Raw genomic sequence first — 25,037 nt, 5'->3', positions numbered from 1 at the left:
GACAGTATCTTATCCTATACAGTATATAAAAGAAAGCGGATGTAGGTTCCGTATGAGACTGAGTGACATGAATTACATATAAACTGTGTTTTAAAGTGTAGTAGTGTGACAGATCGTTCTTGTTTATGTGTAAAAGTAACACGTTCCACTGCTCAGTCTCCTCCCAGATAGTCAGAAACACCATAGTAAATTTAGAAGAGGAATTTATGCCGTAAGTGACAACAGATTTAAGAAATTAACATGAAAGGAATCCAACAGAGACCTTTCAAGTGTTTGTGCACAGTGCCGACAGTTTTCTTGTTTTTCGTCTAGTGTGAACTGCTTCATGTTTTTTAGTTATTGTATCTACTGTTTTTTAACCGCCATTGTGTTACTTTTCTGTCTTTATTGGTTTTCTCTTTTATTGTACTGCTTGTGGCTGAAGAGCAGAGTAAAATTTTCCGCTGCCAGCCCACCTTGTATGAGGTGCAAAATAACAATAAATAAAGAAAGTGGGAAGGGACGACAACTTTGGGCACGGCACACGGATGTGCGCGTATTAGTGAGACACTGGAGAGACGACAGCGAGCGCGGTGTGGCCGAGTACGGGCGGCGGTCAGCGCCTGACCGTGCTGGGGTCAGGAACAGCGGGTCGGCGCTGTGGCTTCTTGGCAGCCTCGTGGAGCTATGCATGTGCTCAATTCCGTGAAGGAACACGCTGTTACTATCGGACTAAGCAACGTCTGGTGTCTTCGCCACATCGATCTACCAGCTGGCATCAAGTTAAATAATTCAAGTCCTACCAACGATTAGTGAAATATAATGATGATTGCTTTTGAGGCAGCAAAGCGCTGCAAGCGCTGTGATGTGATATTTCATGCCTCTTATGAAGTGTGTGCTTCGCTCCTTAATAGTATTGTTTTTACTTCAGCTGGCCCACATAAGGTGCTCCATGTCATGCTTGGGTTCTAATGAGCCAGTTCCATTTGCATCATTCGTCTACGTGGTTCTGCTTAAAGAAATGAAATCAGTTTTATTATTGTCAATTGTATCGAAGTAGTTTTCTGTGTAAGTTTGAGTATTAAGGTGAAGGAAGGATTGTTTGGTTCCCTGTTGTCGCTTCTGATTTATGTTTCGGAGATCGGAAGCAGTGGGCCACCGAAGCGCAGGGCCTCCCCTTTTAAATTACTAGCGGGCGTACGGGCGGTGGCCTTCGCCTGAGCTCGCGTGTGCTGTTTGGTTCCGATTTCGGTGTTCTGAACGGGGTGGAAGTACAAACGGAGTCCACATCTTAATTCGAAGATAAGTACTCAGTCGCCTCCACTGTTCGTGGCCAAGTCGCAGCCTCACAATTTCGGGCCTTAGTTATTGTAAAAGCTGTAGTTTTAGAAAACGTGCAAGGTTGCTCGCGTTAAATGTTTTAAATATTTGTCTTAAGAATTTTGAGGGATTTCTAGAAGAATGTGTCGTCATTGAAACCGTTTTCTACAATTGCTGTGCAATTCAGCCTTCATGGCATATGTCAATTTTGATGGGGAAATAACTGGGTTATTATTGATCAAACTGTCTATAACCTTGTAAAGTTGTTTGGTAATATCTCGCCAGGGAGGAGCGGTTTTCAATCTATGTGGAAATAATAATTGATTTCCTGGTTATTTATTTACTTCGCCCGAGAGGCGGTTTTTTAAATGTTTGCAAAGAGGTTAATTCGCTTGTTGTTTCATATAACAAGCAGTTTGTAAAATTGACCTGAGTTGCGGGTTTTTAAATGTTTTTAAAGAGATTAATTCATTTGTGGTTTTATATAACACAGCTGACAAAGTTTGCCTGAATGGCGATTCTTAAAGGAATTATTATCTGACTTATGATTGTAATTCTCTTAATGATTTATCTATAATGCAAATAAATATGTTGGAATGAAATGGTCACTGTATGGGTCAAGTCCTTCCATTCCCTTTATAATAAAGGTTAAGAAAATTGCAGTTCTAAATAGCAATAACGTTCCAGTAGCTATTTTTCTATCCCTGTGCAGTATTTCACGGTACATGTCCTTATCATTAACTGAATAATTTATGGGTTTTTTGGTAAGTCTTAGGAAAATAAGATTCATTAAATCGGGCATTCTGTCAAAGAGCCTATCACCGATCTGTATTTTGTCATCAGTTACAGTTATGGGGAGCGCACCCAACATGTACGGTCTTCCCGTGCTAACGCCAAATATTCCATCTATCTGACCTGGAGCGTGACAAATAATGAATTCATCAATGGCGACACCCTCATCGTGTGTTTTTGTTTTTGCTGAGAGCTGTCAGAGAGATTCAGTAACCGGCTTAAAGGTCTCTCTCTTAGTGTTTCCTGTCGATCCATATGCCCTAACCTCAGGAGCTGTAATTTCTCACGACTTCTTTACGCGTTTGAATCACTTTCTGCTTCGTCGTCATCTCGATGTATACTAATCAGACATCTCCATGCCGTGATGTTTTATACACTCCTGGAAATGGAAAAAAGAACACATTGACACCGGTGTGTCAGACCCACCATACTTGCTCCGGACACTGCGAGAGGGCTGTACAAGCAATGATCACACGCACGGCACAGCGGACACACCAGGAACCGCGGTGTTGGCCGTCGAATGGCGCTAGCTGCGCAGCATTTGTGCACCGCCGCCGTCAGTGTCAGCCAGTTTGCCGTGGCATACGGAGCTCCATCGCAGTCTTTAACACTGGTAGCATGCCGCGACAGCGTGGACGTGAACCGTATGTGCAGTTGACGGACTTTGAGCGAGGGCGTATAGTGGGCATGCGGGAGGCCGGGTGGACGTACCGCCGAATTGCTCAACACGTGGGGCGTGAGGTCTCCACAGTACATCGATGTTGTCGCCAGTGGTCGGCGGAAGGTGCACGTGCCCGTCGACCTGGGACCGGACCGCAGCGACGCACGGATGCACGCCAAGACCGTAGGATCCTACGCAGTGCCGTAGGGGACCGCACCGCCACTTCCCAGCAAATTAGGGACACTGTTGCTCCTGGGGTATCGGCGAGGACCATTCGCAACCGTCTCCATGAAGCTGGGCTACGGTCCCGCACACCGTTAGGCCGTCTTCCGCTCACGCCCCAACATCGTGCAGCCCGCCTCCAGTGGTGTCGCGACAGGCGTGAATGGAAGGACTAATGGAGACATGTCGTCTTCAGCGATGAGAGTCGCTTCTGCCTTGGTGCCAATGATGGTCGTATGCGTGTTTGGCGCCGTGCAGGTGAGCGCCACAATCAGGACTGCATACGACCGAGGCACACAGGGCCAACACCCGGCATCATGGTGTGGGGAGCGATCTCCTACACTGGCCGTACACCACTGGTTATCGTCGAGGGGACACTGAATAGTGCACGGTACATCCAAACCGTCATCGAACCCATCGTTCTACCATTCCTAGACCGGCAAGGGATCTTGCTGTTCCAACAGGACAATGCACGTCCGCATGTATCCCGTGCCACCCAACGTGCTCTAGAAGGTGTAAGTCAACTACCCTGGCCAGCAAGATCTCCGGATCTGTCCCCAATTGAGCATGTTTGGGACTGGATGAAGCGTCGTCTCACGCGGTCTGCACGTCCAGCACGAACGCTGGTCCAACTGAGGCGCCAGGTGGAAATGGCATGGCAAGCCGTTCCACAGGACTACATCCAGCATCTCTACGATCGTCTCCATGGGAGAATAGCAGCCTGCATTGCTGCGAAAGGTGGATATACACTGTACTAGTGCTGACATTGTGCATGCTCTGTTGCCTGTGTCTATGTGCCTGTGGTTCTGTCAGTGTGATCATGTGATGTATCTGACCCCAGGAATGTGTCAATAAAGTTTCCCCTTCCTGGGACAATGAATTCACGGTGTTCTTATTTCAATTTCCAGGAGTGTATATCCAGTCATTGTCTTCCTCCTCTTACTATGATCCTGATCGCCTTTCTCAACAGCAAGGAAGTTTACATCTATTTTCCCCTGAACAGCATCAACCTTTTCACTTAAGTCGGTTACTTTCTTACTGACTTGATTAACTAACTGATTTAACGGATTGACCATTCTCAGAAGAGCCTGGTAATACGTCTCTAGTTCCCTGCGCATACCTGGAACTTTATGCGGCATAGCCTGAATTTTCGCATCCAAGTTCAAGCGAATGTTCTGTCTGTGTACACCCATCCTCTCGGGTTGAAAGGTGGACATGCGCGCAAATGTGTCCATGGTGTGGCGTAGACTGATTTACTAACCTCTCTTACCGCGCTATATATGCAAAAACTCTTGAATATTTTTTTGTTTTATCAATAATGAGAAACGCATACTGTGAATGGTTCCAGCAATGTGCACATATCTTTACAAAAGCATTGAACGACATGTCCGTTCCCACATGTGCTTGGTGAATGTGCTTTAAATTCAGATTGTCTTGCTTGACGACTATAATGAGGTTTGCGTTATCCCTAACAAGCTGTTTGGGGATTCTTAAATATGTTTGACTTAGATAAAATTCGTCAGCACCCATATGATGACTGAAACAGAAATATTTTCTAATTTGGTTTTGGTTCTCCACGGCAACATCGTCAAATATGAAGACTGTGTTTAGTTTTGTTTCTTCAGGTGGGAGGGATATCACCGCTTTCACTTAATGTTGTGTATGTAACACCATCTACACCTCGCAGTATCTCTTGCAATAGCTGATACTTGGGTTGAAATAGTGTTTTTGAGAATACACAAACATGTTCAAATCGGACACCGTCTACATGCGTTAGTGGAGTCACGAGGACATTAGTCTTGCAGCAATTGGATGGACCTACAACGATTGCTCGTATATTATCGGGAAGGAAAATTCTGTTCTTGTTCTTCTCCTTTAGCTCTTCACTTGAGTCTTCACATGAGCGATCACTGACAACAAAGTCCTTGCAGAGAGGGGCTTCACCCAGCCACCCATTGTACTAAATGAGTCATGCACATCATGTAGTTCACCTATATATAGAAAATACACTTGAAAGGATAATAGCATTTGTGTGTGTGTAGTCAGTATAGTTCCATCACTTAACCAATTGAACTACATTGACTACACGAAGAAAATAAGTACACATATTATGCTTGAAGAGTAGCACGATCATAATCTGAGAGAATATTTGCAGAAGACCACGTACGGCGCGAGTATAGAGGTGCGGGCCTGAGGCTGTGGGGTCAGACGGTGACGTACAGTTAGGCTGCCACAGCACACAGGACCGTGGCGCGCTGTTGGCGCCGGCCGCGGCGGCCAGGCAGTCCCACGTGCTCGGTAACTGTCAGACGCTGTGGCGGCTGTCAACAGCCCTGACGTGCTCGCGGAATGTCAGACGGCCCGCCGTGTTCGGCATGTCAGAGCAATCTCGAATAATGGTACTCGCACGATAAGCTGACGTCACGACAGCATCCTCTGTGTGGATACACTGGGGGCAGCCATCTCGAATAGCGGTACATGTGTCACAATCTGATGTCACGGTGGCGCTCTCGGTTGGCAGTGATACGAAGAAGACTGTAGACCTAGTGATGGACGCACTGTTTGTCGCCATCTTGGATAACGGTACTTGCGTCATCATCTGATGTAACAGTAGCATCCTCTGGCGGTGGTATTTTGCACTAAGTCAGTTGGAGTCCAGACCTCATGGTGAATACACGGGGTGTCGCCAACATGGATTATGTCACAGATGAGAGCGCCCGCTGGTTGTGGCACTTTGTACTAAGTCAGCTGGAGTCCGCACCTTGTGGTGAACACACCTACATGAAATTGTTTAAATAAAGATTTATGCCCAAGTCCTTATCCCTCGAATCCTTAGGAGGAGGTGGCAGTCGGGGGACTTAGGTTTGTGAAGCTAGGCCAAGTGAGCTATCTTCCTGCGATTTTCTTTACTTAGTAGAGATACGTGGGGTGTGCTGCATTATCCTGTTCGGATTTGAACTTCCCGCCATTTTTTCTGGAAGGTTAGGTTAGTGGCGGTAGCCAATTGACCTATCTTCCCGCCAAAATACGCCATCTTGAATGATGTCATGCACTGTTGCCAAGTCTCCACTACGCCATCTTGGATGACGTCATCGCCGCCATCTTGTGTACATCTGGCAACAATGGAATGTGGGGCGACAACTGCTTTGTTCTACTACTTGTGTGTAGCGTCTACCATATCGCAACACACTGCTTTGTGAGATGCGTAATTTTTGTGGTCTAATTTCTGAAGCACCGGAACGTGGTACACTCTTCTCTTTAGTGTAGAGTGCAAAACTTCCAAAATCGTTGATTGTGATACGTCCAACTCGTTGCTTAACTGATGCATTGATGCGGTCAGACTTCTTTCGATTGCTACCTCCAGATAAGAGAAACTGCATAATCACACACTGACATCACTCATATGTTCCTCTATCGTATGGATTCCTCTTAATTATTCTTTAAACGAACCGCCTAAAAAACAGTAGGCTCACGTTATCACAGAGGTGTCTTACAATTATTCATCATGTAAATGGATCCGTTATTTCTTAGGAATGGATCAAGACGTTACGACCCCCTCCCCTCCCGTGTATTTCGTTATAGTTACATCTACATACACAAGTGAACCAAAACACTAAGAAGAGGGCCACGATGCGCTGAGGAGAACACAGTGACGCGCTGAGGAGAACATAGAAGCCTAGCAGAGATGATCGGGGGGTCATTAGAGCTATGACACTGGTCGCTTTTTGGCAAACACACCGACAGAGATGAATCTGAGAAGCGACGCATTACTAGGTTCTCCATGTCCAGAGGGTGCTGATTGTGCAACTGTAGGTTCAGTCAAGAAGAATTTTATTACGCCGCAAACTGGAGTAAAAAATGGTTCAAATGGCTCTGAGCACTATGGGACTTAACTTCTAAGGTCATCAGTCCCTTAGAACTTAGGACTACTTAAACCGAACTAACCTAAGGACATCACACACATCCATGCCCGAGGCAGGATTCGAACCTGCGACCGTAGCGGTCGCGCGGTTCCAGACTGTAGCGCCTAGAACCACGCGGCCACTCCGGCCGGCTAAACTGGAGTAGAGCTAACTATTTTGAGCTTGCAGTATGTCACGACATTAAGCATAAATTGAAACAGCATTACGCATTGTCCGCCAAAGCAGATAACGGGAATATCTCGGTTATTACACACTGTGTCCCTGGACTGAGGCTCTGAAAAATAAGAGTCGTCGCTTATGTTCACAAAATCACTGTATTTATTCAAGAAAGTCTCCTCCTGAATCAAAACACAGCCGAAATATTTTTAAAAGTGTTTTGATGCAGTCACTGTAGGCCTTTTCTTAGCCGGCCGGGGTGATCGAGTGGTTCTAGGCTCTACAGTCTGGAACTGCGCGACCGCTACGGTCGCAGGTTCGAATCCTGCCTCGGACATGGATGTGTGTGCTGTCCTTAGGATAGTCAGGTTTAAGTAGTTCAAAGTTCTAGGGGACTGATGACCTCAGAAGTTAAGTCCCATAGTGCTCAGAGCCATTTGGACCAAACTTTTCTTAACTGCGTCATAGCGGTGTACTTTTATTGCCAACTTGAAATTGGGGGACAACCAGAAGTCGTCTGGGGCCGAATGCGGCGATTGCGGTGGGTGATCCAGGACTGCGACCCGTGTGCTGGCCGTAAACTGGCGCCCCGTCTTCGCTTTGTGGGCTGGGATGTCGTCACGGAGGAGCAACCTGGAACCTGCCAATAGGCATTTGGGTTAAATTTGCCGAATTCTCAAGCAAAAACGCTGGACGACTCTAAAACGTGGCCTCACTGCTGCACTGCCATTTTCCAATGAGCGTCAGACACGTGCCGTTTACATTCGCGACCAGAATGCCTGCTGCATCAGTGTTTACACTTTGGCTTTCTACACAGCTGTTTATTAAATTTCAGCGATCGTAGCGCCGCAAATTGCCACGGGATAGCATTGCAGTTTGAAATTTCTTACAAGTGGTCCTGTAAGTAGGCTGTTTATGTTTTCTTATTGGCAACGTTACGTAGCGCTCTGTATGAAAATCACTGGCTGTGCTGTGTGCGTGCAGTCTGTGGCTAGTTTGCATTGTTGTCTGCCATTGTAGTGTTGGGCAGCGGCAGCTGGATGTGAACAGCGCGTAGCGTTGCGCAGTTGGAGGTGAGCCGCCAGCAGTGGTGGATGTGGGGAGAGAAATGGCGGAGTTTTGATATTTGTAAGAATGGATGTTATGAACTGATATATATATATTATGACTATTAAGGTAAATACAATGTTTGTTCTCTACAAAAATCTTTCATTTGCTAACTATATCAGTAGTTAGTGCCTTCAGTAGTTTGGATCTTTTATTTAGCTGGCAGTAGTGGTGCTCGCTGTATTGCAGTAGTTCGAGTAACAAAGATTTTTCTGAGGTAAGTGATTTGTGAAAGGTATAGCTTAATGTTAGTCAGGGCCATTCTTTTGTAGGGATTTTTGAAAGTCAGATTGCGTTGCGCTAAAAAGATATTGTGTGTCAGTTTAAGCACAGTCGTGTATAATTGTTCTAAGGGGACGTTTCATATGTCGACCATTAGCCTAGGATACCTCACTGGAATCTTCTGATTTTTTTCTTGTAGTTTGTGTATTTAGTGTAGCTTTTGTTTATTGCTAGCGCGTAATTATAGAGAGAATTTCCTTGGTAGTAGTGGTTTTTCATTGTTGCACAGTAAAACAGTTGTGGCATGCATGTAGATTTGCACCAAGTATTTCGCAGCTGCGCTTGCAATTAACTAGATATTATTTTCAGTTCTATGTTAATGTGCTCTCTTATTTTTGCTCTTCAAATTGTGTTTTTTTTGTGTTGTCGTGTGAAATATTGCGACAATAATGGCGTGTGAAAAACGTAATACTAGGCTCCAAAGTAAACTGAGAAATGACAGTGAAGACGAAAGCAGTGTGTTAGCGCCACCGAATAATGAATTAACTATTGTTCAAAGTAGTAATTTGGTAATTGTACATAGGGAAATGGAGCGGGCTGCAAACAATGGTGTAGACAGTGAAACAATTAGTGAACAGGGAAGCATTATCGATCGATCGGTCGGCAACAGCTTGCCTTAGGAATCCGAAATGACAGGACACAATCTTGCAAATACTGTAGATTCAGGTTTTGCGTCCTCATCCTTTTCTCAAATAAGTCAAGACACATTTTCTGCTATTCAAACTGCGAATATTGCCGGTTCAAATGCATTTCCGAATAGCACTGAGGAACATGTTTCAGATACCAGTGCACTGTTGTTACAGTTAATGCAACAAATGGGACAAAGGCTACAAAAGTTAGACACAACGCTTGAACAAAATCAGAAGCAAATGGGACAAAATCTTCAAAAGTTAGACACAATGGAACAAAATCAGAGACAAACACAGCAAAAGTTAGACACAATGGAACAAAATCTTCAAAAGTTAGACACAATGGAACAAAATCAGAGACAAACACAGCAAAAGTTAGACACAATGGAACAAAATCTTCAAAAGTTAGACACAATGGAACAAAATCAGAGACAAACACAGCAAAAGTTAGACACAATGGAACAAAATCTTCAAAAGTTAGACACCACACTTGATCAAACACGTGAAGATTTAACCACTGAGTTACATAACATCGAATCGAAATGTCAAAAGGTCTGTAATGACGTAAAAACACAAATTTGTGAGCATTTACAACCTATTTTTTCGCGTCATGGAAATGCATTACAGAATCACAAAGCAGCCATAAAAGAACTGCAAACTATTGTTCATGAAAATCATGAGACCTTATGGTCTAAAATTGACTCAGTTGCATCTACCGATACGGTTACGCAACTTGCAAAAACTCAGAAAAACTTAAAGGACACAGTAGATACCCTGAAAATTGGTTCAGAAAGACACATGGAGGAAATTAGTTCATTATCAGAGAAAGTAGTTGAACTTTCGGATCAGCTAAATAATTTATCTACGAAGGTAGATGATAATCTGAATGACACAAAACTGGTAGTCTTTAATGACACAGAAGAGTGCGAACAAATTAGGAAATTCAAACAAAATCAGAATCAAATAAATACGCAACACCAAAGAGGAATCCGGGAAGTACAAGATCAGCTGACACAGATAATACAAGAATTACGTATTTCAGAGGACACTCGCACCCCAATACGGGAAGAGGGACATAGAAATACGGAGCAATCACATAATAATAACACAGGGCATTTCGGAAATTATGAAAGAAATTGGCAAGGTACACCGAATTTTGAGATGGAACCGCCGATACAACGTAACAATGACTGATATGCTACTCGCCGACACGATGATTTTGACTATAAGCTGTTCATTACTACACGTAAATTCAAAACGTTTAAGAATTCTGCCACCGACATTCATCCACAAGCGTGGCTCCATAAATTCTCTCATTGTTTTCCTCCCAACTGGTCATTGGACCACAGGTTAGAATTTATGTGTGGCTACTTGGAGTATGAACCAGCTGTGAGAATGCGATCGGTCATTCATGATTGTCACAGTGAAGGAGATTTTTATCATGCCTTCCTCTCAGCATATTGGTCTCAAGCTACACAAGACCGAGTAAAACATAGCATCATAATGATGAAACATTTCGAACAATCTGAATTTTCCAGTCTTGTGAAATATTTTGAAGACATGTTGCACAAGAATCAGTACCTGTCAAACCCATACAGCCCCTCAGAACTCATCCGCATTTGCTTAATCAAACTGCCTGAACATTTACGACATACACTCCTGGAAATGGAAAAAAGAACACATTGACACCGGTGTGTCAGACCCACCATACTTGCTCCGGACACTGCTAGAGGGCTGTACAAGCAATGATCACACGCACGGCACAGCGGACACACCAGGAACCGCGGTGTTGGCCGTCAAATGGCGCTAGCTGCGCAACATTTGTGCACCGCCGCCGTCAGTGTCAGCCAGTTTGCCGTGGCATACGGAGCTCCATCACAGTCTTTAACACTGGTAGCATGCCGCGACAGCGTGGACGTGAACCGTATGTGCAGTTGACGGACTTTGAGCGAGGGCATATAGTGGGCATGCGGGAGGCCGGGTGGACATACCGCCGAATTGCTCAACACGTGGGGCGTGAGGTCTCCACAGTACATCGATGTTGTCGCCAGTGGTCGGCGGAAGGTGCACGTGCCCGTCGACCTGGGACCGGACCGCAGCGACGCACGGATGCACGCCAAGACCGTAGGATCCTACGCAGTGCCGTAGGGGACCGCACCGCCACTTCCCAGCAAATTAGGGACACTGTTGCTCCTGGGGTATCGGCGAGGACCATTCGCAACCATCTCCATGAAGCTGGGCTACGGTCCCGCACACCGTTAGGGCGTCTTCCGCTCACGCCCCAACATCGTGCAGCCCGCCTCCAGTGGTGTCGCGACAGGCGTGAATGGAGGGACGAATGGAGACGTGTCGTCTTCAGCGATGAGTGTTGCTTCTGCCTTGGTGCCAATGATGGTCGTATGCGTGTTTGGCGCCGTGCAGGTGAGCGCCACAATCAGGACTGCATACGACCGAGGCACACAGGGCCAACACCCGGCATCATGGTGTGGGGAGCGATCTCCTACACTGGCCGTACACCACTGGTGATCGTCGAGGGGACACTGAATAGTGCACGGTACATCCAAACCGTCATCGAACCCATCGTTCTACCATTCCTAGACCGGCAAGGGAACTTGCTGTTCCAACAGGACAATGCACGTCCGCATGTATCCCGTGCCACCCAACGTGCTCTAGAAGGTGTAAGTCAACTACCCTGGCCAGCAAGATCTCCAGATCTGTCCCCCATTGAGCATGTTTGGGACTGGATGAAGCGTCGTCTCACGCGATCTGCACGTCCAGCACGAACGCTGGTCCAACTGAGGCGCCAGGTGGAAATGGCATGGCAAGCCGTTCCACAGGACTACATCCAGCATCTCTACGATCGTCTCCATGGGAGAATAGCAGCCTGCATTGCTGCGAAAGGTGGATATACACTGTACTAGTGCCGACATTGTGCATGCTCTGTTGCCTGTGTCTATGTGCCTGTGGTTCTGTCAGTGTGATGTATCTGACCCCAGGAATGTATCAATAAAGTTTCCCCTTCCTGGGACAATGAATTCACGGTGTTCTTATTTCAATTTCCAGGAGTGTATTATTTTAGCAGGACGTTGCAAAGACGACATTGAAGCTTTTCAGGGACTGTTACAAGAACTGGAAATTGACACTGACACTCGCGAAACGCAAAAAACAGGAGCACAACAATTACAGATCACATCCGTCGCAATTCCGCGATGACAGAAATAATATACGACAAGGCTATTCTTGCAATGTAAATCGTGACCGAAACAGACACCACCCATATGACAACCGTTGGCAGGGCAGTAATAATTACAGGGAAAGATCACCTCTCCACGGTAGTGACTATCTCAGAGACAATCAGAGAAACAGGCAATATGGGAACCAAAATAATTATTATCAAGGGAGACAGAATAACTTTAGACGCAATGGTCCAGCGTGCAGTTACAATTCAGGGAGAAATTCTCCACCATGTGACCGACAAGAAAGAAACTATGCAACCTACCGACATGACGACAGATGATATGATCATAACGACAGACCTGAATTGCATCAGAACTGGCGGGATTCAAACAGAGCAGGGCCCTCTCGTCACGGTGAATTTGTAGAAGTTAGGTCTCCAAATCCCAATAACGACGCACGCCAACAAAGAGACAATAGGCAATGACTCACACCGCTGGCAGCCACAAAACGTAGTTGCGAAACTGACGACGCAGGTGCCGTAGCTAGTAATTATGTAAAAATGGAAGACATTCGGGATATCTTACTCCAGGAACACGACGTAAAACATAACAACATTGCATATAATGTGATTCACATTACTGTAAATGACGTAAAATTTACTGCAGTACTTGACTCTGGCAGTCCCATTTCAGTAATTAGTGAAACAGCTTTTAGCAAGTGCAACAAATCAAACGATTGCCCCACACTTCCGTTACGTAAGATTAAATTATAAGGTGCAATCATTGGAAAAAGTGTAGATGTACGGCAACAAACCAACTTAGAATTCTTTTGTCAAAGCCACAGCTTCTCTCTGAACTTTCTTATTGTTCCATTATTGTCGACGGAAATTATACTGGGAATAGACTTTTTGAATGAATACAAAGCAATCTTAAACTTTCACGATGCTGAAATAAGTTTAGAGAAAGAAGGTAAGTCAATAGCTTTGAAATTTGAAGACTGGCTCTCAAACCATGACGAGGAAATTAATAGGCTTTACCTTCTGTTAGACAACAGTTCGGAATTTTCTACGGAACTAGACACTAACAATCACTCTGCAAGTACTGACAGGGATGATATCGACGGCATATTTGAAATTAATGAGTTAATTCAGAATAAAATTCAAACAATTGAGAATTGTAATGACACTGATAGGCAGTACCTTTTTGAGATTTTACAAGCACATTCCACAGTTTTTACTCACAAAACAGGAACAATCAAGGGATTTCAATACCAATTTCGTGTTCGTGAGCATACTAAATTTTGTGTTAGACCATACGTAATTCCAGCACATTATAGGGACCGTGTTAGAACAGAAATACAATCTATGCTTGACGAGGGCATTATTGAGCCTGCAGTAAGCTCTAACAACAATCCGTTACATGTTGTTGAGAAGAAAAACGAATCGATCAGGCTTGTCTTAGATTCGAGACAAATCAATACTATCATTGTTCCTGAAACAGATAGGCCGCAGACGATGGAAGAACTTCTTCAAAATTTTAATGGTGTAAAAGTGTTGTCTTCCATTGATCTCAGATCGAGCTTATATCAGATCGAACTTCATCCAGAATGTAGAAAATACACAGCTTTTCTTTGTTTCGGCGTTTGTTATCAGTTTCGGAAACTTCCTTTTGGTTTGAACATTTCTTCAGCAGCATTCATTCGCGGGCTAAATTCCATATTACCTGAGTTCTTAAAACGTCACATCACCTTATATGTGGACGATATTCTAATAGCAGAAGCTTCATGGGAACAACATAATCGCATCCTCAACAGTTTGTTACGTATTTTTGCAGAATCTGGAATTACAGTTAACTTGGAAAAGTCTGAATTCGGTAGGACAAAGGTGAAGTTTTTGGGAATATTATTTCTTCTGAAGGCATTCAGCCGGATCCTGAAAAATTAGAAGCAATCAGAGCCATTCCAGTTCCATCCACAAAAAAACAAGTCCGCAGTTTTCTAGGTCTCGTAAATTTTTACCGTCGTTTTCTGAATATGCAAATTCTTGTTACACCAAAACTTTGTTCTCTCACTGGAAAAAATACTATTTGGAACTGGGACGAACAAGCACAGTTCGAATTCAATTCGTTGAAAGAATCGCTACTTAACGCGCCAGTACTAGCTCATCCAGATCTGTCACGAGATTTCTGCCTTAGCACGGATTCTTCTAAAGTCGGTCTTGGTGCCCATTTATTTCAAGAAGCCATAGAAAATGACACTACTGTTCAGAAAACCATTGCTTTTGCTAGCCGAGTGCTAACAAAATCTGAAAAAAATTATTCCGTTACTGAATTAGAAGCTTTAGCTATCGTTTGGGCATTTAACAAATTCCGTTTCTTTCTTTCTGGTAAGCACGTAAAAGTATACAGTGATCATCGTGCATTACAGTTTCTTATGTCTTCAAAATTAAATCATGATAGGTTAAAACGTTGGGCATTGTTTCTGCAAGAATTCCACTTCACAGTAGTCTACATTCCCGGCAAGGAGAACATTGTTGCGGACGCACTGTCACGCGCACCGGCTGGGCTTGACAAAAGTAACACAGAAGGCAACCTCGAGAAAAATTTCAGTATGCTTTACATTCAGAAAGTCGCCTTTGAAAACTTCATCACCACATCTTTAAAGGACATTGCTCATGAACAAGATAAAGATCCGATTTGGAAAGACATCAAAAGTAAATGGCATGAAAAGACACACACTCAGATTCGGCATTATTACCTGGTTAGAAACAACATATTCTTCAAACGCTGCACTGTTGATGACAAGCTATGGGTACTTTGCATTCCAGACGATTTTGTCAATAAGCTCATTTGGTACATTCATTTCAGCTACGCACATTTTGGTCCACGAAAATGTTATCATATTCTTCGAACGACTTGTTATTTTAACAATATGGAAAAGAGAATTCGAAGAGTCTTGTCTATTTGTAAACTTTGTCAAAAGGCGAAACCATCTACTATCTCACATCGTGCTCCGTTGTTTCCTATCATTCCTTCTAAATTAAAAAAAAATTTGCTGCTGTTGATCTCTTGGGACCCCTTGTCAGAACATCGAATGGATTTTCGTACGTTCTAGTCGCTGTTGAACTTGCTTCAAAATTTGTTTCCTTCACTCCGTTACGTAATGCCACTGGCATCCGACGCCCCATATATCGTTGCCAGACTACCACAACATTGGCTGCCAATGGAAACAGGGAGCGGGCACTGGAGGTGTCCAATGGTGAACACAGCCTTAGGCTACAGAGCGTAGTCGAACTGCTTAGTTGACGAGTAACTCACACAACAGTACTATAGTGCTAGTGGCGTTGACAAAGAAGAACAAACACAACATTGCGTTATATCTACAACGACAGTCGTCGAAGTTGACATTTCGTCAGAAAGTTACCCAAGGAATTTCGCAGAGTGAGGAAGAAGTGGCAGATAAAATATTGGCGTTTCTGCAAGATGAGTCAGTGCAATGTTTCGTATACGCTCGACAGTGCGGACAATGTACATGAAGAGTACAATGACGACGATACGTGCTTAACAGGTGAAAGCTATAGTGATACAGTTGTCGAGCCATGTAGTGCCCCAGCCTTGTCGGGCAGGGAGCCGTGACTCCAGTGCCCAGTGCAGTGAATTGAAGGACAACCGTCGTCCAAGCAGCGGGTACTAAATTCAGTTACCTTCACGGAATGTAATTCGCAGCGTAGTAAAAAAAGCAGTTATGATCGTTCAGCGCGCAAGGAAAACTACTGACATTCAAACGAGGACAAGGCGCAGTTGTTACAAAAACTGATGTCTGCGCTATCCAAGGATGTAAATGCCAGCGATCTTTTACGTTATGCACATCAAACCGAGCACGAAATACAGGGTTGTTACAAATGATTGAAGCGATTTCACAGCTTTACAATAACTTTATTATTTGAGATATTTTCACAATGCTTTGCACACACGTACAAAAACTCAAAAAGTTTTTGTAGGCATTCACAAATGTTCGATATGTGCCCCTTTAGTGATTCGGCAGACATCAAGCCGATAATCAAGTTCCTCCCACACTCGGCGCAGCATGTCCCCATCAATGAGTTCGAAAGCATCGTTGATGCGAGCTCGCAGTTCTGGCACGTTTCTTGGTAGAGGAGGTTTAAACACTGAACCTTTCACATAACCCCACAGAAAGAAATCGCATGGGGTTAAGTCGGGAGAGCGTGGAGGCCATGACATGAATTGCTGATCATGATCTCCACCACGACCGATCCATCGGTTTTCCAATCTCCTGTTTAAGAAATGCCAAACATCATGATGGAAGTGCGGTGGAGCACCATCCTGTTGAAAGATGAAGTCGGCGCTGTCGGTCTCCAGTTGTGGCATGAGCCAATTTTCCGCGGGCTACGCGTGAAACTTGCCCGCACGCGTTCAACCGTTTCTTCGCTCACTGCAGGCCGACCCGTTGATTTCCCCTTACAGAGGCACCCAGAAGCTTTAAACTGCGCGTACCATCGCCGAATGGAGTTAGCAGTTGGTGGATCTTTGTTGAACTTCCTCCTGAAGTGTCGTTGCACTGTTATGACTGACTGATGTGAGTGCATTTCAAGCACGACATACGCTTTCTCGGCTCCTGTCGCCATTTTGTCTCACTGCGCTCTCGAGCGCTCTGACGGCAGAAACCAGAAGTGCGGCTTCAGCCGAACAAAACTTTATGAGTTTTTCTACGTATCTGTAGTGTGTCGTGACCATATGTCAATGAATGGAGCTACAGTGAATTTATGAAATCGCTTCAATCATTTGTAATAGCCCTGCAGATTACAGTGATTTCAAGGGAAGCAGTGGATAGTTGCACAACTTGAAACAGTGTTGCATATTGTAAGGCGTAAGATAAAGAACTTTCAAAAAGAGCGTAAACTTGACGATGTACAGCAATCGTCCGAAAATTTGTAGATGAGATAAACAACCTTATACCATCGTTCAATAAGTAATTTGTTTTCAACTCCTACCAATCAGGTTTCAAGAGGAAATGCATATGAAAGGAACCCTGGAACCGAGAGAGTTGTACCAAGACCAACTAACAACAATGCTCTAACGCATTCGTACTCAGTTATGGCGACTGTTAACCTGCGTCGTAAATTGGCTGCAAAGTTATTTATTGTGCTGCTAGAAGTTCGAGGTGCTCTGTCCCATGCGATTGTTTCTCGCGTGCGTGATATTGAAGTAGGGCAGTAGGGAATATTGACGTCACAGCAAGCAAGAGTGGGAAAATGGGCGTAAGAGAACTATAGCTATGGCATGTGGCACTGCTTTTGGCCAATACCAGATCAAAATAACTTGCTCGAGTCCTGGTCTCCGTATAAAAATGTTACTTCTCTGGAACAAGCGAGTCCGCAGCTCGTGGTCGTGCGGTAGCGTTATCGCTTCCCACGCCCGGGTTCCCGGGTTCGATTCCCGGCGGGGTCAGGGATTTTCTCTGCCTCGTGATGACTGGGTGTTGTGTGATGTCCTTAGGTTAGTTAGGTTTAAGTAGTTCTAAGTTCTAGGGGACTGATGACCATAGATGTTAAGTCCCATAGTGCTCAGAGCCATTTGAACCACTTTTTTTGGAACAAGCGATCCCTCCCAGAAACGTGTGTGACGTTGCAGTTCACACCACCTGGAACCACTGGACAAATCCTGACTCTGGATGTTTGTTTTTCTCCATGCCTATAAAACATATTATCACACTGTGTGCAATTACGCCTGAAAGGACAGCCAGTTTCACAATAAGCTCCACGACAGTCTGTTTTGCATTCGGTTGGGTGTCGTCACATTCCATCATTTCTCATCACCCGATTACACGAGTGTGATTCTGTATGCATTCCGTGAGATGGATACCTAGCTGAACGTCGTGCACTGTTCTTAACTGCCAAGGACTTCGCCTTAGATGTTGATGGTGCGAGTTAATAGTTTGTTTTTAATCTTTTTTGAATGTCGACGATATTCATTTTGTCAGGTTGATCTCTGAACCTCCCAGACACTCATTTTCAGCCGGCCGGAGTGACCGAGCGGTTCTAGGCGCTACGGTCTGGAACCGAGCGACCGCGACGGTCGCAGGTTCGAATCCTGCCTCGGGCATGGATGTGTGTGATGTCCTTAGGTTAGTTAGGTTTAAGTAGTTCTAAGTTCTATGGGACTGATGACCTCAGAAGTGAAGTTCCATAGTGCTCAGAGCTATTTGAACCATTTGAACCATTCATTTTCCGTCGCCCTCTTAATGCACGTGGTGAGTCATTAGCAGCTAATACTTTTCTCTCATAATTACCAACACAACAAACTCGAATGAACTTTCGTAAATACTGAACTTGCGGCCTCGCACTCCTTGGAGGCCCAACGGTACCGGCTTACTGTAAATGATCCATTCCTCTTCTATGAGCGTCCCTCTGGTCTCATGACACAAATCCAGTCTGCAGTCAATTTCGTTTCATGCCTTGCGTAGCAACACTCTGTCCATGCTCACCACTGCAGCACTGAGTCGTTCTCTGAGCAGTTCCACTGCTCTTTTCGGTGGGGGTGCGTAAATACGTATCTTAATACGAGGCCGAAGGGAAAAAGCCATTGGCCTGTATGCACCCAGCAAAATCTAATGGAAAAAAGATATTTATATGTAATATTGCAATTCAACCATTTTCGGATTTTTTCCCTTTACTTGTAGTGTAAAACGTTGCTTCTTGTCAAATTTTGTGATTCTAGGTCAACGGGAAGTACCCTATCTGTTTGTATGAGTCCGTTTGTGAGCATCAAAATGTGTGACGTAAATGGCCTTATCTTTTGATTACATTGACTTCTAATCCGAAATTCGTTACAGCGCTAAGGGCCCACATGTGACATACACGTATAGCCGTTCCTGTGAAAAAGGGGTCTTAACAGTCAGGGAGACAGATGGACGGACAGCAAAGTGATTCTATAAGCGTTCCGTTCTTACCGACTGACTTACGGAAACCGAAAATGGCCACGAAAGAGGTACAGATGTTTTACAAAGTCACACAGTACCTACTACTCTCTATGGATCTGAATGATGGGTTCCCACGCAGAAAGATAAGGGTACAGTACCGCCCGACATTGAAAATAGGTACAACATTCTTCGTTATTCTTGTCAGTACAACATATTTTTTCTAAAAATAACTCAATTTCAATTAATACAGCGAAGCCGGATACCAGTGTGGGAAAGAATGTCAATTTATTTATTTAATTGATCACATGTGCACTCCCACAAAATGAATCCCTACATCCAGTTTGGTGAGATTTGTGAAATGAATGAATGTTTGGTCGTCTGCAAACTGCAGATAGTGAATGTGAGTATATGATCATCTTTGAGACGATCCTTTGGCCACCTTTGGTGGAACCAAAGAGATGAAATTTACCGGAGCTTTGAGCGCCTGAAATGTGGCTGAGCAATACGGTAGCAAGGTGCTCCCCCACTTTGGCAGAGGTGCGAGACGACCTGAAGAACGGCCATGTTTCAGCACTCTGCCGCTGGATCTAGTGTTGGTAAGACCTGTCTTAGGTGTGCTCCGTAAAGACAAAAGAGTGGAGACATGGTATGCATGTGAAATACTTAAGAGTAGTTTGGAATAATAATTTCTCTATTTCAGGAACTTTTGTGGGGAGAATTAAATGTCAGGCAGGTAATATTAAGGGAGTCGTAGTAATCTTCAGAAGTGACCAACGGTCACAATGAAACCACGTGTAGCAAAAAGTTGAAATACTTCCGAGTGCTTAAGTTAAGCTGAATTACTAGCGTGTCTACTATAAGTTGGAAATATTTAAGACATGGCGTGTGCAGGACTTGAAATTAGAGACGAGTACTTCCACATGGTGAGTACTGTGTGAGTCTGAATCTGTGTATGAGACAAAGGATAAGGAGAAGTACTCGTCCATGGTATCAGTTGAGGACTCGCGTGTGTGATGAATACGTTCTTAATATTACTTTGCGTGTTATGTTTCCTTGTGACGCTTGATTCAAACTATAATACTCTGAGAGAGAAGCAAGGTGAGTCAGCCGTCTATCCAGCAACGCCACTTGGCTTGCATTGCACAGGAAGACGTGCATATATCCTCCAGAGTTCATAGTAGGAAAGAAAAATTACGAAGTGGGGCAGTGTCGTGGGAAAGCTGAAAGTGATAATGTTGTGACCATTCTTTGTGTTGTATTCCATGTTGCAGTGTGGTGTATGTCATGTAATTTAAGTATGTATGGTTTGCATGGGAGAGTAGCAAGGTAGTTTCAGAGGTAGTGGGTTATGCATGTTCCTTTTGTACCGCTCGGTCTGGAGGAAAGTTTCGTGATGATGGTTGTGAGAGTCGAAGTGTGAGATATAGCAAAAGATCCACCATCCTATCCAGAAAGTGCACTGTAGCGTTAAATAATTACGATACCATAAGATAGAGAATCACCAATGTAAAGCCATGCCCACTGGGCGGAATTTCTCATGTGTTATTGTTGTAGGTTATAGAATTTGTGTGTTTAGGTTATAGAATTTATCGGAATAAATAAGATAGTGAAAAGAAAAAGATTGGTGGCCTTTTCCTTCGAATAGTGTGTTGCCACGATACCCAGAATTTATAATGTGTGCGCCATTCATATTCAGTGCGATGGCCCGTGTTGATAAAAGCCGTTAAATAAGAAAGAAAATGTGGTATTGCCAGTGCGTAGTGAACAGTCAGAGTTGTGTAAATTACTAATAGTCAGATGTGCGTTTCCGTTGCGTAATATCCAAGCAGGAGAATAACTTTTAACTTAATTGTGAGTACTAGAGTTCATGTTACTTGATAAATAAAAAATGAATCCACTCGCTTGGCAGATCACTCATCTTGCAGGCCTGACTGCTTGATGCCACAGTATGAGCAAGGCATGTGGGTGCCTCTCAGGTTCAAATGGTTCTGAGCACATTGGGACTTAACTTCTGAGGTCATCAGTCCCCTAGAACTTAGAACTATTTAAACGTAACTAACCTAAGGACATCAGTCACATCCATGCCCGAAGCAGGATTCGAATCTGCGACCGTTGCAGTCGAGCGGTTCCAGACTGTAACGCCTAGAACCGCTCGGTCACCCCGGCCGGCCACAGAAAATCGCTGTATAAACGACGACATAAGATATAAATTACATATTCATACAGGGCACGAGCAAATAAATCGAAACAGATGCAGACTGTGGGAACTTGTATAAACAGTGCACGAGAATGATGCCGTAGACAACGTGGGAAGTTGCACGATGCTTTCCGCTGACGACGCTGTTGTATAAACTGTAGTGAAATGCTGGATGGCATGTAGAGGACAGACGTCTGCGCTGACACTGAACATGAGAGAATTGGGAAGTATCGTTAATGCACAGACAGAAAGACAGTTTACTGTACGATTACACGATTGCAGAACAATCACTGGGTGCGGTTACTTCGGTAAAATCTCTTTAAGCGTGTAGACTCAGCGGTTTGAAGTGGAACCACCACATACAATTAATCTCAGACGCTAGACTCAGATTCACTGAAAGAACCCTGAGGAAATGTGACCCATCAACAAAGGGAGCATCTTACAAGACACCGATATTTGAATTCATACCAGATATGGTTGAGCAAATAGAGAAGAACCAAAGAAGAGCAGCACGTTTCGTCACAGTTCCATTTAGCAAGCGCGAATGCGTCGCGGAGGTGCTCAGCCAATTGCAGTGGCAGACACTACAAGAGAGGCATTCTGCATCACGGTGTGGTTCGGTGTTACAACTCCGAGAGGATATGTCAGAAAATACATTGCTCGCTCCTACGTGTATCTCGGGAAAAGACCATTAGGATAAAATTATACAGATCTGAGACCACGAGGCAGGGGCTTCTACCGGCAGTCGTTCACCCAGCGAACCATTGGCGAGTGGAAGAGCAAAAGGAGGAGCGGCGCTACGCAAAGTACCCCCCGCCACACACCGTAAGGTGGCTTGCGGAGTATAGATACAAACAGAGAATTTTTGAGTACAAACCTAGGTGGGGAGGCGGCCGCGCCATGTGGCCGGAACAGCCGGGCCCACCTAATCCGTGGGGGCGGAGTGGGGGTGGTGACGTCAACTGTGCGACGATGTTCACTTGGCACGCATATCCGTTAGTGTCGGACAACAATCGCTGTGCGGGTATGATACTCCTACCTAACAAAGCTCAGGAGGTATGACGTCATAAACAATGAGGTTGAATGAAAAAGTGCCGCATCGTGCACGATGTTTAAAAGCATTGCTTCTGTGCTAGTGTTTCTGTAAGCAAAAATATTTCCAGAAAGTTGTCATATACGCCGCTAAATGCTCCAACAAAAGTATAACATGGCACAACTCATAGTTCAGTAGATATAACATCATAAACAATGGGACGTGCCAAAAAGTGCGCATTCTGCTTCTTGGCATTCTAACTTGTTATTCCTTTGCTAGTAACTCGCTTCGCAACATATTTCTCAAGCAGTATCCACATACGCTGTTGAGTATGCCTACAGAAATATATCATTATACGACACATGATTGAAACGATATGACATCATAAACAGTGGCATGCGTGAAAAAATGCCGCTTCATGCATTAAGTTTTAATACATATATTTCTTACTCCTAAGACACTCGTACAGTCGAGTCCGATTAAGGTAATCCCTGGCACCTGGCACCGCTTTTGACAATTTTCAACTGCAAAGCGCAAACGGCTGTAGGAGAAAACAGTAGCAATTCATGAAGATAAAAAGAGGCGCTACTGTGGAAATATTTTCAAAATCGCGTTGTGAAGACGCGGAGCATCTGCACCCTGCTTACAGAAAGTGCATTTCTACAATACATTATGCATATGTCTTTGTACGTCTATTCGATTATTTCAAAGGTCTTTTCACGAATACATGGAAGTGAATGTTTTCGATACTTCACAACACAGTTGATATTTAGCGCTCCGAGCCTCAGTTGCCATAAACTGAACTCCTACACGATCACTTCGTTGTCTGTCTGTCTGTCTGTCTGCTCAAAACCATTTTCTCAGGAGTGGGAAGACGTACCAAGTTTCAGTTTATGTCACATACTGAGGTCTGTGGTCCCTTGATGGTGTCAAAACAATGAGCCTGTAAGTCAATGCAAACAAAAGGAACGGCGTTTGTGTCACATATTCTGATACTCGTAAACTCACTCATCAAAACCTGTGAAGTGCTTTCAGTTAACCTCTAATCCTAAAATTTAGTAAGAACAAAGGTTTGACGATACAGGTAAAGGGAAAAATGTAAATTGTTGATCTGTAGTTTTATCACACGAAAAGTAATTTTTGTCATTTGTTATCAGACTGTATGTCTCTTAGTCTGCCTGTTAAAACGCCTTTTCATCAGCGACGTGTAGACGTATGAAGTTAATATTTATGTCACACATTACAAAATGGCTCTGAGCACTATGGGACTTGACATATGTGGTCATCAGTCCCCTAGAACTAACCTAAGGACATCACACACATCCGTGCCCGAGGCAGGATTCGAACCTGCGACCGTAGCGCTCATGGAGTTCCAGACTGAAGCGCCTAGAACCGCACGGCCACACCGGCAGGCTCACACATTACAACACTGGCGGTGTAAAAGAATGAAAGCTTGTAAGTCAATGTAATCAAAAGAGACGGCCATATTTCTCACACATTTTGACACTCGCTAACTCACTCATCGAAACCTATAGGTAATTCCCGTTGACTTGGAATCATAAAATTTGACAAGAAGCAAGGTTCCACAATAAAAGTAAAGAAAGATATCCGAAAAGTATTAATTTGGAATTATATTACACAAAAAATGTTTCTTTTGTCTTATGCTGCCACAAAAATCTTTGGTCATTTGGCAAATAGCATTAAAAGTCTGACAGATAGCCAACCAACATTTAAAAGGAAATTAAAAGAATTTCTGAATGACAATTCCTTCTACTCAATAGATGAATTTTTAGATATGAGGTAGTAACTAGAAAAGAATGTGTAAAGAAAACTTGTGTTAAAATGACACATTCCACATCATTAAGAAATGTCGTATTCACGATCTATGCTACAAATATTAATGTATGTATGTATGTATGAATGTATGTTCAGATTCAAAATTCAAAAATTCTGTGGGTGGATGAACTGTCTTTACGCACAGTTAAACTCGTACAGAACCCTCGCAGCGCGAGTCCTACTCACAACTGGCCAGTTTTGTTTTCCGTGTGTGACAGAAAACCGACAAAATGAATGGCCAGGCAATGGCGCGTTTGTACACTGGCGTGGCACAGAAGTACGACAATGTTGCGAGGCGGTCGCTCGGCAAGCAGCTCCCGAGCCATCGCCGTCGCCGTCGCCATCACGTACCCGCCCTCCAGACAGAAACTTACGCAACACGTGCAGCGGTGTGACAGTCGGCGGCTGCGGCGTGCGAGGCAACTTCTGCCGGCGTGCGACCGGCTCACGCCGTTATATGGGCTTGGGGGGGGGGGGGGGGGGGGGGCGGCGTGATACCAACCGGTTGTCAGTGGAAACGTCGCGCCGCATCACACTTAAAGTTCCAGAAGCTTTTCATCCCAGGATAGCACATTCTTCTACCAACCCACGTCCTCCACTGTCTGCCGGGTGCATTCCAGTCTGTGTCTTCCTCTATAGTTTTTACCGTCTACAGCTCCCTCTCCCACGCCTGAACAGATATCCTGTCATCCTCTTCCCTCCTCCTGTTACTGCTTTCCATCTCTCCTTTTCTCTGCCAGTTCTGCGGAGAACCTCCTCATTCCCCACCTTATCAGCCCACCTGATT

The 25,037-nt window shown here is 44.4% G+C and overlaps 1 protein-coding gene across 4 annotated transcripts in view; it reads right to left on the bottom strand.

Annotated features, from left to right (window-relative positions):
* LOC126106404 (cytochrome P450 4C1-like) overlaps positions 1-24,678 on the bottom strand; it is a 160,736-nt gene extending 136,058 nt beyond the window's left edge. For 2 of the 4 annotated variants that reach the window (XM_049912674.1, XM_049912676.1), the window contains exon 1: positions 24,625-24,667. The gene's annotated coding sequence lies outside the window, so the exon portion shown is untranslated. Of the gene's footprint in view, positions 1-24,624 lie in introns of all 4 variants that reach the window. The other 2 variants (XM_049912675.1, XM_049912677.1) reach the window with 2 other exon arrangements.
* Between the last annotated feature and the right edge of the window lie 359 nt (positions 24,679-25,037).

This window comes from Schistocerca cancellata, chromosome 10 (genome assembly GCF_023864275.1).
Source record: "Schistocerca cancellata isolate TAMUIC-IGC-003103 chromosome 10, iqSchCanc2.1, whole genome shotgun sequence".
In the NCBI taxonomy this organism is placed as follows: domain Eukaryota; kingdom Metazoa; phylum Arthropoda; class Insecta; order Orthoptera; family Acrididae; genus Schistocerca; species Schistocerca cancellata.
The sequence above is the reverse complement of the archived record's forward strand: the minus strand, read 5'-3'. Positions and strand labels throughout refer to the sequence as shown.